Consider the following 13,240-nt stretch of genomic DNA (forward strand, 5'->3'; position numbering starts at 1 on the left):
CAGAAGTAACACCATCCTCGCCCGGGGCTTTTCCGTTTTTAAGATTTTCAAGAGCCATCCCGATCTCGTCCACACTAATCTGTGGCAGCTCGTCGGTGTAGTGGCGAGATAGTGTGGCTCGGACATCTGCTGGGTCAGAGGCAGACTTGGTGGTTTTGGAAATATAGAGACGTCCGTAGAAGTCCTCAATTTCCTTGAGAATCTCCGGTTTGGAGGCGAGAATTTGGCCATCCCTTGTGGTCAGTTTTGTAAGGTGGCTTCTACCAAGACGCTGCACGAACACCTTGGCTCCTCGGTTTTGCTCAATTGCGTCATTGATCCGCTGAGTATTGTACCGTCGGAGATCGCGTCGTATCAGCGTCCTGATTTTCTTACTAAGAGCCATCTTCTCTGATTGTGTGGCCTGTGTGTTTTCTCGCCTTTCTTCCATTAACCGGAGAGTCTCGGATGATAATTTTGATTTTCTGCCTGTACGACCCTTTGGACACAATCTCTGTCCCTCTTGTCTCAGTGTCCTCACCACGCCATCTAAGGCCTCGTCTACGTCTGTGGTGGTTTCCAAGGCAGCGAATCGGTTGTGGAGATCTAGCTGGAATTGCTCCGGATCTACAGCCATGTGATGTAGGCTGGGTCGAAGCGTAGACTTTATTAGACGGCTGCGTTCTAACTTGAAGTCCATATTCAGTGTGCCTCTGACAAGTCGGTGATCACTACCGGTATTGAACCTGCTGATCACAGAGACATCCCTGAATATATGTTTCTTGTCCGTCATAATAAAGTCTATCTCGTTTTTCGTCACAGTGTCGGGGCTTAGCCAAGTCCACTTTCTTTGTGGCTTCTTTTCAAAGAACGAGTTCATTAGAAAGAGCCTCTCGCGCTGAAGGAAGTTGACTAGCATTTGCCCCCTGTGGTTCCTACATCCATAACCGAAGGATCCTAGCACCGATTCGTCGCAAGTCTGTACTCCAACTTTAGCGTTAAAATCTCCCATGACAACATTGAAGTGGGCTTTTGTGGTATTGTGCAGAGCCCTGGTGATATCGTCGTACACAAACTCCACATGAATAAGCATACCTATCTTAAATCACAATTTGTTAAGATTTTTCTTTAATTAATTTTCGTACTTACTCTCTATAGGATGATATTTGATTAATCGGGAGGATGGTTACTTTTGATGGACCTCCACAACAAAGCGCTAGATGAATCGAATTCCTTACGAAGCTTTTTAAGACTTGTTTCTCTGCATCTCTTTATAGCTTTGGTTGGATAACTACCTCGCAGTGTAACTGATGTTAAACTTTCATATACTAAGGCAAAGTTACGGCTGAATTGGAATAACATGTCCTTGCGAGAGGAACGCACCACTATTTGACGTTAGATGTGGACAGGACCTTGATGATTCTGCGACATAATACGCCCATGAAGAAATGACGCAGGGAGATGAGTCTTAGCAGCGTGGTCGCGTCACTTATCATCTTATTAGTAGTCGGAAAGGGGCTAGTTTTAAGAGCCTATACTAGTTTTAAGAGAGAGTTTTAAGATCATTTACGTACCGCTATAGTATTAGTAAAAGAGATGAAATAAAACTCCATTGGCAATGTCTCTGTGGAGTTTTTATTGTGAAAGAGTAATTTTACATAGGACCTTCATTGACCATTGCGACAATTTAAAAGAGTGATAGCGTCATGTAGTTAACGACGTACAAAGAGTTTGCGGGTGGCCTTAAATTGAGCAAGTTAATAACACCTAAATAAATAGTGCGATTTGTAATATCGTTAAACTTAATTGCGATGTCAAGTTAATCACGTCGGCGTAGACATTAGAGAATTAAGGTATTTAAATTTAATCGATTGTTGCCTCTTCATCATCATCTTATTCATCATCATCATCATCATCTCAGCCTGTCCATTGTCCACTGCTGAACGTAGGCCTCTCCAAGTGATCTCCAGTGCGGCCGGTCCGTTGCCACCTGCATCCAACGTGACCCAGCGGTTCTTACTAGGTCGTCGGTCCATCTCGTAGGTGGCCGTCCCACACTGCGCTTGCCAGTACGTGGTCTCCACTTGCTGCCTCTTCGATAATTGGTATTTATTAATTGTACACTATACATTTCCTACTGTCATCCGATCTTGTTGCTTCTAGGGCTGTGTCTGATACAATATTATGCCCTAAACTTTTACCTCTAAGTATAGGTATTACTCTAACCTCTGTTCGTCTTCAAACAGACATTGTAGATTTTTTATTGTCCTTATAGGCATACGGCCTGATGGTGAGTCGTTAATGTGGCCCATGGATTTCAGCAATGCAGGAGGCTGAGCCAAGCCACTGCCTACCGTTAAGTACTCTTCACAAGCCTCGTTTGAAGAAGGACATGTCATAGCGCTCGGGAAACACCGTGGAGGGGAGCTCATTCTAAAGTCGGATGGTACGTGGCAAATATCTGGAAACGCACTGTGGATGAACGTAGTGGCTCTAGGTAGTATGGATGAACTCTATTCCGGTGGTGGGCGGTGTGATGGTAAAAACGAGATGATGGGATCCTCTAAAAAACTTAATATTTCGGTCCGGGCAACGTTTCTTGCCAGGTCAGTGTCATGAAATTCCTGGTACATTTTTTCAAAATTTTCTTACGGAATCGCCGATTTTGGCCATCAGCCAAATTTGCCTTACTTTTGCCATTGGAAGCGAATGTCACTTGGTTCTCTGTTGGCCTCTCTGTTCGAAGGTTACAATGTTTGGATCATCGTTCTGCTGTGTAGGTAGAATTCTTTGTACGACCCAGTGATAGGTACCGGTAGATTCCATCATCCTGTCTGCTTCTGTCGTAAAGCAGTTGTTCGTTATCGTTTTGGGGGTAGGAGTGATAGCTACAATATACTGTGGGTTTTTATCTGATGATTCATGACGAGGCAGTGTATTAAATAAAAGAATCAGAACTTTATTACCTTTTTTTTCGGACTGGACTGGACTAGGGGGCGCGCTCGGTATGTGGGACTGATCAGTATGAACTTGTCATGTTTTTTTTTCAGTTGTATTCCTTTCAATTTTATTTTAAATTACTTTTTAAGTTCATTCTTTACTTTTTTACTATTCGCAATGCGTCATCGCATCCGTTTATCTCCCCCCGGACAAGCCCCTCCTGAGCAGTGACATCGAGTCACTGTTTGGCATGGGAGACTCCGTCATCCTGGCAGGCGATTTAAATTGCCACCACACTAGGTGGAACTGCCATCGTACGAACGTTAACGGTAGGCGTCTCGACGCGTTTATAGACGACCTCACTTTTGAAGTAGTCGGTCCCCCAACTCCAACATGTTATCCGTATAACATCGCGCTCCGTCCGAGCACTATAGACCTGGCATTGCTTAGGAACGTAACTCTGCGCTTACGTTCCATCGAAGCACTGTCAGAGCTCGACTCAGACCACCGACCTGTCCTCATGCAGCTCGGTCGCCCTCACAACCCAGCCACTGTTACGAGGACCATGGTGGATTGGAATAAGCTGGGCACGTGCCTAGCCGAAGCCGCTCCGCCAATCCTCCCTTACGGCCCGGATTCGAATCTATCCCCCGAGGACACCGTCGAATCCATAAACATCATTACCGATCACATCTCTTCCGCGATCATTAGATCTTCAAAAGAAGTCGATGTGGAGGACAGCTTCCACCGCATCAGACTGTCCTCCGAACTTAGGAATCTCTTAAGAGTTAGGAACGCGGCAATCCGGGCCTACGATCGTCTTCCCACGCATTCAAACCGGATTCGGATGCGTCGTCTACAACGCGAAGTCCACTCCCGCCTAAGTGACGCGCGTAACGATAATTGGCATAGTTATTTAGAACAACTCGCGCCCTCCCACCAAGCATACTAGCGACTAGCTAGGACTCTCAAATCCGAAACTACCGCTACTATGCCTCCCCTCGTACGCCCTTCAGGCCAACCACCGGCATTCGATGACGATGACAAGGCTGAGCTGCTGGCCGATGCACTGCAAGAGCAGTGCACCACCAGCACTCAACACGCGGACCCCGAACACACCGAGTTAGTCGACAGGGAGGTCGAGCGCAGAGCTTCCCTGCCGCCCTCGGACGCGTTACCCCCCATTACCACTGACGAAGTTAGAGACGCGATCCACAACCTCCAACCTAGGAAGGCACCCGGCTCCGACGGCATCCGCAACCGCGCGCTAAAACTCTTGCCAGTCCAACTGATAGCAATGTTGGCTACAATTTTAAATGCCGCTATGACGCACTCCATCTTTCCCGCGGTGTGGAAAGAAGCGGACGTTATCGGTATACATAAGCCGGGCAAACCGACAAACGAAACTTCTAGTTACCGTCCGATTAGTCTCCTCCCGACGATAGGAAAAATTTACGAACGGCTCCTTAGGAAACGCCTCTGGGATTTTGTTACCGCGAACAAAATTCTCATAGACGAACAGTTCGGATTCCGCTCTAAACACTCGTGCGTACAACAAGTGCACCGCCTCACGGAGCACATCCTGATAGGACTAAATAGGCGTAAACAAATCCCGACCGGCGCCCTCTTCTTCGACATCGCGAAGGCGTTCGACAAAGTCTGGCACAACGGTTTAATTTACAAACTGTACAACATGGGAGTGCCAGACAGACTCGTGCTCATCATACGAGACTTCTTGTCGAACCGTTCGTTTCGATATCGAGTAGAGGGAACTCGTTCTCGTCCCCGTCAACTGACTGCCGGAGTCCCGCAAGGCTCCGCGCTCTCCCCGTTATTATTTAGTTTGTATATCAATGATATACCCCGGTCTCCGGAGACCCATCTAGCGCTCTTCACCGATGACACGGCTATCTACTACTCGTGTAGGAAGATGTCGCTGCTTCATCGGCGACTCCAGATCGCAGTAGCCACCATGGGACAGTGGTTCCGGAAGTGGCGCATCGAGATCAACCCCACGAAAAGCACAGCGGTGCTCTTCAAAAGGGGTCGCCCTCCGAATACCACTTCGAGCATCCCACTCCCTAATAGGCGCGCAAACACCTCCGCCGTTAGCCCCGTCACTCTCTTTGGCCAGCCCATACCGTGGGCCTCGCAGGTCAAATACCTAGGCGTCACCCTCGACAGAGGGATGACATTCCGTCCCCATATTAAAACGGTACGCGACCGTGCCGCCTTCATATTAGGACGTCTCTACCCTATGCTTTGCAAGCGAAGCAAACTGTCCCTCCGTAATAAGGTAACTCTCTACAAAACTTGCATACGCCCCGTTATGACGTATGCAAGCGTAGTGTTCGCTCACGCAGCCCGCACCAACTTGAAGCCCCTTCAGGTTATTCAATCCCGATTCTGCAGGATAGCCGTCGGAGCACCATGGTTCCTGAGGAACGTGGATCTCCACGATGACCTGGAGCTTGACTCTGTCAGTAAGTATCTACAGTCGGCATCGCTGCGCCATTTTGAGAAGGCGGCACGACATGAGAACCCTCTCATCGTAGCCGCTGGAAATTACATACCCGACCCAGTAGACCGAATGGTAAACCGTCGACGTCGCCCAAAGCACGTCATTACGGATCCTCCTGATCCATTAACGGTGCTCTTAGGCACCACAAGCACCGGTCACCGTCCTCGTCGAACCCGTCGCTTGCGACGAAGGGCTCGACGAGCGAACTAACCCATAGACACAGCCCACTGAGTTTCTCGCCGGATCTTCTCAGTGGGTCGCGTTTCCGATCCGGTGGTAGATTCTGCGAAGCACTGCTCTTGCTAGGGTCAGTGTTAGCAACTCTCCGGTTGAGCCCCGCGAGCTCACCTACAAACGTTAGGGTGAAGCTGAAATAGCCTCTCAAGGCTATCAGCATAGGTAGGAAAAAAAAAAAAAAAAAATTCGCATTGTTGTTTGTGCTTATAATTGAGGTGACCTATTATGTGTTAAGGTCGATTTACCGATGCTCTGAACAAAAGATCTCTTTGGCGCATACAAATGAAATAAATTAAAATTGGAACAAGCTTTGCTCCAACAAAACCTTCTTGGAGGTTTGAAGAGAGCTTCCACTTACCAACGTGGATGATCCAAGAAGGTAACCACAATATTTGTTCAGAGAACTAATTGAGTTATTAGTTATACGCAGTAATTAGTTAAACAACGTATGAGAATTGTAAAAACGTCACGACTGTATACATTTCAACTTCAGCTGAACAAATAGATCCATTGCAAATTTGAAGACAGACTACTCCGGTGTAGAAGCGACCGAATTGTAAATGTTAATTGACTAAATTAAGAAATTTGCATGCGAATTTACGGACTAGAATATAATGTAGTTAGAGGATAGTATTTTCATCGGCTTTCACAAGTCTTAGATGTAATTAAAATAATAATAAGTTGCCAATAAGCCTGATATTGTGATAATAATATATCGGTCTGCGCGTCGAGCCATGTTAGTTGATATCAACATTCCTCACGACGAGAACCTCGTGAAATTAATAAAATATTTAGAACTGGCCCGCGAGACTACTGCCATGTTTTTTTTTTTTTGTTGCTTATACGGTTGGACGAGCTCCCGGTCCACCTGGTGTTAAATGATGACCGGAGTCCATAGACATCTACAACCTAAATGCCCTACCCACCTTGAGACATGAGTTCTAAAGCTCTAAGTTTCTAAGGTTCACTTTTAACCGTACAAAAGCTGCCCCGCCTTTTGAGCCGAAACGCATTACTGCTTCACGGCATATTTATGCCGTTTTATGCCTATTTAGGCAGGGTGGTGGTACCTACCAGTGCCGACTCACAAGAGGTCCCACCGACAGTAATTACGCGAATTATAATTTTTGCGGGCTTGTTTTTCATTACACGATGTTATTCCTTCACCGTTGTCTTGAGAATAAATAGAGCTGGCGCAGGATAAGGAGAAAGTTATTAAAGGAGGCCAGGACCCTCAGCATTGAAGATTATGGATGCAAGAAAGTTTCCTTTACCGCGGAAGTCAGTCGATAATCGATAATCGCCTTCGGTTAGAAGGGTGGGGCAGCCGTTATAACGTACTTGAGACCTTAGAACTTATATCTCAAGGTGGGTGGCGCATTTACGTTGTCGATGTCTATGGGCTCCAGGAACCACTTAACACCGGGTGGGCTGTAAGCTCGTCCACCCATCTAAGCAATAAAAATAAAAAAAATCAGTCGTAAACGTTTGGTAAGTACGTATTTCATTAGAAAAATTGGTACCTGCCGGCGGGATTCGAACTCCGTTGCATGGTTTGATACGAATGCACCGAGCGTCTTATCATTAGGCCACGACGACTTCTTATGTGGTAGGTAGTATTAGATCCGAATTAAACTTGTAACATCAATCGTGATATAAACTAAAATCGAAAGTTTGAGTGGTCACTTACGATCAGCTCGTAATTTCTAACATAAGTACTGTTTTTTTTTTCTCATTGGAGGAAATCACCAGACCCTGCGGCGCGCGTGGGATGTGTGGAAAATCGATGTGTGGAAGTTGAACCTCACTAAAAACTCCAGCCAATCACAGCCGGCGTCTTACCCCGGACCGGGTCGGAGCCCAGTCGGGCCTATTGAGACGCCGGAACAGGGTCGACGCAGAACATATTACAGCCATTCCGCTGTCCCCCAGACGCTAGACTGGCGGCCACCGGCGACACCACCACCGGTTTCCTCGGTCGACGGGCCATAAGCCCGCCTTGATGGTGCTTTTAGGTACCCCAAGCACCGGTCATCGTTCTCGTCGACCCGTCGCTTGCGACGAAGGGCTCGGCGAGTAAATTAACCCACAGACACAGTCTATTGAGTTTCTCGCCGGATCTTCTCAGCGGGTCGCGTTTCCGATCCGGTGGTAGATTCTGCGAAGCACGGCTCTTGTTAGGGTTCGTGTTAGCAACTCTCCGGTTGAGCCCCGCGAGCTCACCTACAAACGTTAGGGTGAAGCTGAAATAGCCTCTCAAGGCTATCAGCATAGGTAGGAAAAAAAAAAAAAAAAAATTCGCATTGTTGTTTGTGCTTATAATTGAGGTGACCTATTGTGTGTTAAGGTCGATTTACCGATGCTCTGAACAAAAGATCTCTTTGGCGCATACAAATGAAATAAATTAAAATTGGAACAAGCTTTGCTCCAACAAAACCTTCTTGGAGGTTTAAAGAGAGCTTCCACTTACCAACGTGGATGATCCAAGAAGGTAACCACAATATTTGTTCAGAGAACTAATTGAGTTATTAGTTATACGCAGTAATTAGTTAAACAACGTATGAGAATTGTAAAAACGTCACGACTGTATACATTTCAACTTCAGCTGAACAAATAGATCCATTGCAAATTTGAAGACAGACTACTCCGGTGTAGAAGCGACCGAATTGTAAATGTTAATTGACTAAATTAAGAAATTTGCATGCGAATTTACGGACTAGAATATAATGTAGTTAGAGGATAGTATTTTCATCGGCTTTCACAAGTCTTAGATGTAATTAAAATAATAATAAGTTGCCAATAAGCCTGATATTGTGATAATAATATATCGGTCTGCGCGTCGAGCCATGTTAGTTGATATCAACATTCCTCACGACGAGAACCTCGTGAAATTAATAAAATATTTAGAACTGGCCCGCGAGACTACTGCCATGTTTTTTTTTTTTTGTTGCTTATACGGTTGGACGAGCTCCCGGTCCACCTGGTGTTAAATGATGACCGGAGTCCATAGACATCTACAACCTAAATGCCCTACCCACCTTGAGACATGAGTTCTAAAGCTCTAAGTTTCTAAGGTTCACTTTTAACCGTACAAAAGCTGCCCCGCCTTTTGAGCCGAAACGCATTACTGCTTCACGGCATATTTATGCCGTTTTATGCCTATTTAGGCAGGGTGGTGGTACCTACCAGTGCCGACTCACAAGAGGTCCCACCGACAGTAATTACGCGAATTATAATTTTTGCGGGCTTGTTTTTCATTACACGATGTTATTCCTTCACCGTTGTCTTGAGAATAAATAGAGCTGGCGCAGGATAAGGAGAAAGTTATTAAAGGAGGCCAGGACCCTCAGCATTGAAGATTATGGATGCAAGAAAGTTTCCTTTACCGCGGAAGTCAGTCGATAATCGATAATCGCCTTCGGTTAGAAGGGTGGGGCAGCCGTTATAACGTACTTGAGACCTTAGAACTTATATCTCAAGGTGGGTGGCGCATTTACGTTGTCGATGTCTATGGGCTCCAGGAACCACTTAACACCGGGTGGGCTGTAAGCTCGTCCACCCATCTAAGCAATAAAAATAAAAAAAATCAGTCGTAAACGTTTGGTAAGTACGTATTTCATTAGAAAAATTGGTACCTGCCGGCGGGATTCGAACTCCGTTGCATGGTTTGATACGAATGCACCGAGCGTCTTATCATTAGGCCACGACGACTTTTTATGTGGTAGGTAGTATTAGATCCGAATTAAACTTGTAACATCAATCGTGATATAAACTAAAATCGAAAGTTTGAGTGGTCACTTACGATCAGCTCGTAATTTCTAACATAAGTACTGTTTTTTTTTTCTCATTGGAGGAAATCACCAGACCCTGCGGCGCGGGTGGGATGTGTGGAAAATCGATGTGTGGAAGTTGAACCTCACTAAAAACTCCAGCCAATCACAGCCGGCGTCTTACCCCGGACCGGGTCGGAGCCCAGTCGGGCCTATTGAGACGCCGGAACAGGGTCGACGCAGAACATATTACAGCCATTCCGCTGTCCCCCAGACGCTAGACTGGCGGCCACCGGCGACACCACCACCGGTTTCCTCGGTCGACGGGCCATAAGCCCGCCTTGATGGTGCTTTTAGGTACCCCAAGCACCGGTCATCGTTCTCGTCGACCTGTCGCTTGCGACGAAGGGCTCGGCGAGTAAATTAACCCACAGACACAGCCTATTGAGTTTCTCGCCGGATCTTCTCAGCGGGTCGCGTTTCCGATCCGGTGGTAGATTCTGCGAAGCACGGCTCTTGTTAGGGTTCGTGTTAGCAACATTGTCAGGATTGAGCCCCGTGCGCTACTAGCCCGGCGACGCTGACATGGTCTCTCTAGACCATCAACTTAAGTTGGAAAAAAAAAAACCAAAAAAATTTATGAAATAGCAGAAATTGCCAACATTGCATTATTGTTGTGTACTTCATAATTACCCTACCCTGTTTGTTTTGAAGGTTGGCCGAAATACAAATAAAATATTTAATGAAATCCAAATGCGTACATAACACATTTATTGTGACTAAAAATATTTACAAAACTTATATCAAATATAATTAATAATAATAAAAAAAAAACATGTAAATACTTTCCGAAAAAGCGTAAAAAATATTATGCGTTTTACAAAGTTGTTTATGTAAGTAGCTTCTCGTTTTTTGTGTGTGCATATTATGTCGAATAATTTACGATTTTGCTATAATTTACGTTAATACATAGATATTATTGTTTAATTTTCGCCTTTTTGATTTTTTTTATCATTTTAGTCGGCCGGGCTCTAGTACCTAACCAATTAACACCGCTTCGGCTACGAGCATCATTACCGAACGAGCGAGATTAAACCGTTAATCTCTTATGTAATACGATCCATAATAGCCCCTTTTGCTCCTTTAAATAGATCGTTTTCATATTGCCCTCGCCTGATTTACTCATAGCCTCGGATCACATGAACGAAATTAAATATTTTGGTGAGTTATACATATAAAAAAAAAACTTTTGCTTATCGCAGTCTCATGTGTCGACCACTGATCGTCGTTATCATTAAAAGAAAACAATAATTTGTAAGTACGGGGTGTATTGAAGGCGTTTAACGTAGTCGTGTCTTCTCAATACGACGATGCTAAAATCAGCTTAGATTTTGTCGTAAGAAGGGAACGTATGAAAAGAGTTGGAACGGAGTATTAAGATGTGAGTGAGAGGGAAAACGGTTAGAAAGGAAAAAGAGAAGGACAGGACAAAAGCAAGATGGCGAAGACGTTTAAACGAGCAAAGCGTAAAAAAGGTGTCAGATAGGTAATATTTAATTAAATTAAAATAGTGAAGATTTGAGAAGAGAACAATAAAAATGCAACAATAGAATAGTCTTATTTTATGCGCCACGATTTCAGTTCTACATATAATGTGACGTTTCATTTTTATTGAATGCAATATATAAACACAATTAAAAATGCGAAGGAACACGGGGTCAGCGACCTCGGACGCGGTAAAATTTCACGCTTACGGCCTGGCCACGGGGATCGGCGCCGCGGCGGTGCGAACAGCGAAGCGGTGGACGAGGCGACCATTCGCGCAGCACCGTTTGCAGGCCACGGGTACTCACGTTCGCCGCCGCGACTAGTAAGGAAGTCCGATAGCGAAATGTCTATATCGAAATTATCTCGATATTGCTTACAAATTAATAGTTTTTTGGTTCAGGACCTATTATTTGGAAAATATTGTGAAGTACATGATTTGAATAAGAATCGGAGTATACCTATAGATGGACAATTCCACAAGAAGTACGAGAAATACTTTGGGTGGCTAAACTTCCAAATAGCTGGTCTAGCTAGTATTTCAGCTTTTTTTTTTTATTGCTTAGATGGGTGGATGAGCTCACAGTCCACCTTGTGTTAAGTGGTTACTGAAGCCCATAGACATCCACAACGTAAATGCGCCACCCACCTTGAGATATAAGTTCTAAGGTCTCAAGTATAGTTACAATGGCTGCCCCACCCTTCAAACCGAAACGCATTACTACTTCACGGCAGAAACAGGCAGGGTGGTGGTACCCACCCGCGCGGACTCACAAGAGGTCCTACCCCCAGTAATTACGCAAATTATAATTTTGAGGGTTTCATTTTTATTACACGATGTTATTCCTTCACCGTGGAAATCAATCGTGAACATTAAAATTTGTTGAGTACGTATTTCATTACAAAAATTGGTACCCGCCTGATATTCGACTACCGGTGCATCGCTCAACACCGGACGTCTTATCCGTTCGGCCACGACGAGTTTAAAAATATAAAAAAAAAATTAATAAAAAATATAAAAATTTCGGCGTTCATTTTTCGCGGCGAAAACAACTAAACTCATTTAATCACTGCACTATTCGCCGCGACTACCGCTCGACTCCGTGGCTTGCACCGTCCTTATTCATGCATTTGTTTTGCTCGCCCGCCGCATCGTAACAGCCTGGCCACGGGACATTCGCCGATACGAATATTCGCGCGGTGCGAACGGCGAAGCGTCTAGCGACTAAAACAAGCGCATAGAAATGTACCTAACAAGCCACGCGCACCGGCGACCGGCGAAGCGACCGGCGAAATGTACCGAGCGAATCGCGCGATGCGGCGGGCGAGCAAAACAAATGCATGAATACGGACGGCGCGAGCCACGGAGTCGAGCGGTAGTCGCGGCGAATAGTACAGTGATTAAATGAGTTTAGTTGTTTTCGCCGCGAAAAATTAACGCCGAAATTTTTATATTTTTTATTTATTTTTTATTTTATATTTTTAAAGTCGTCGTGGCCTAACGAACGTCCGGTGCAATCGTGTTGAGCGATGCACCGGTGTTCGAATATCAGGCGGGTACCAATTTTTGTAATGAAATACGTACTCAACAAATGTTCACGATTGATTTCCACGGTGAAGGAATAACATCGTGTAATAAAAATGAAATCCTCAAAATTATAATTTGCGTAATTACTGGTGGTAGGACCTCTTGTGAGTCCACACGGGTGGGTACTACCACCCTGCCTATTTCTGCCGTGAAGTAGTAATGCGTTTCGGTTTGAAGGGTGAGGCAGCCATTATAACTATACTTGAGACCTTAGAACTTATATCTCAAGGTGGGTGGCGCATTTACGTTGTGGATGTATATGGGCTCCAGTAACCACTTAACATAAGGTGGGCTGTGAGCTCGTCCACCCATCTAAGCAATAAAAAAAAATTAGCTGAAATACTAGCTAGACCAGCTATTTGGAAGTCTAGCCACCCAAAGTATTTCTCGTACTTCTTGTGGAATTCTCCATCTAGAGGTATACTCCGATTCTTATTCAAATCATGTACTTCACAATCTTTTCCAAATAATAGGTCCTGAACCAAAAAACTATTAATTTGTAAGCAATATCGAGATAATTTCGATATAGACATTTCGCTGTCGGACTTCCTTACTAGTCGCGGCGGCGAACGTGAGTACCCGTGGCCTGCAAACGGTGCTGCGCGAATGGTCGCCTCGTCCACCGCTTCGCTGTTCGCACCGCCGATCCCCGTGGCCAGG

The sequence above is a fragment of the Bombyx mori genome, chromosome 12 (genome assembly GCF_030269925.1).
Source record: "Bombyx mori chromosome 12, ASM3026992v2".
Lineage (NCBI taxonomy): Eukaryota > Metazoa > Arthropoda > Insecta > Lepidoptera > Bombycidae > Bombyx > Bombyx mori.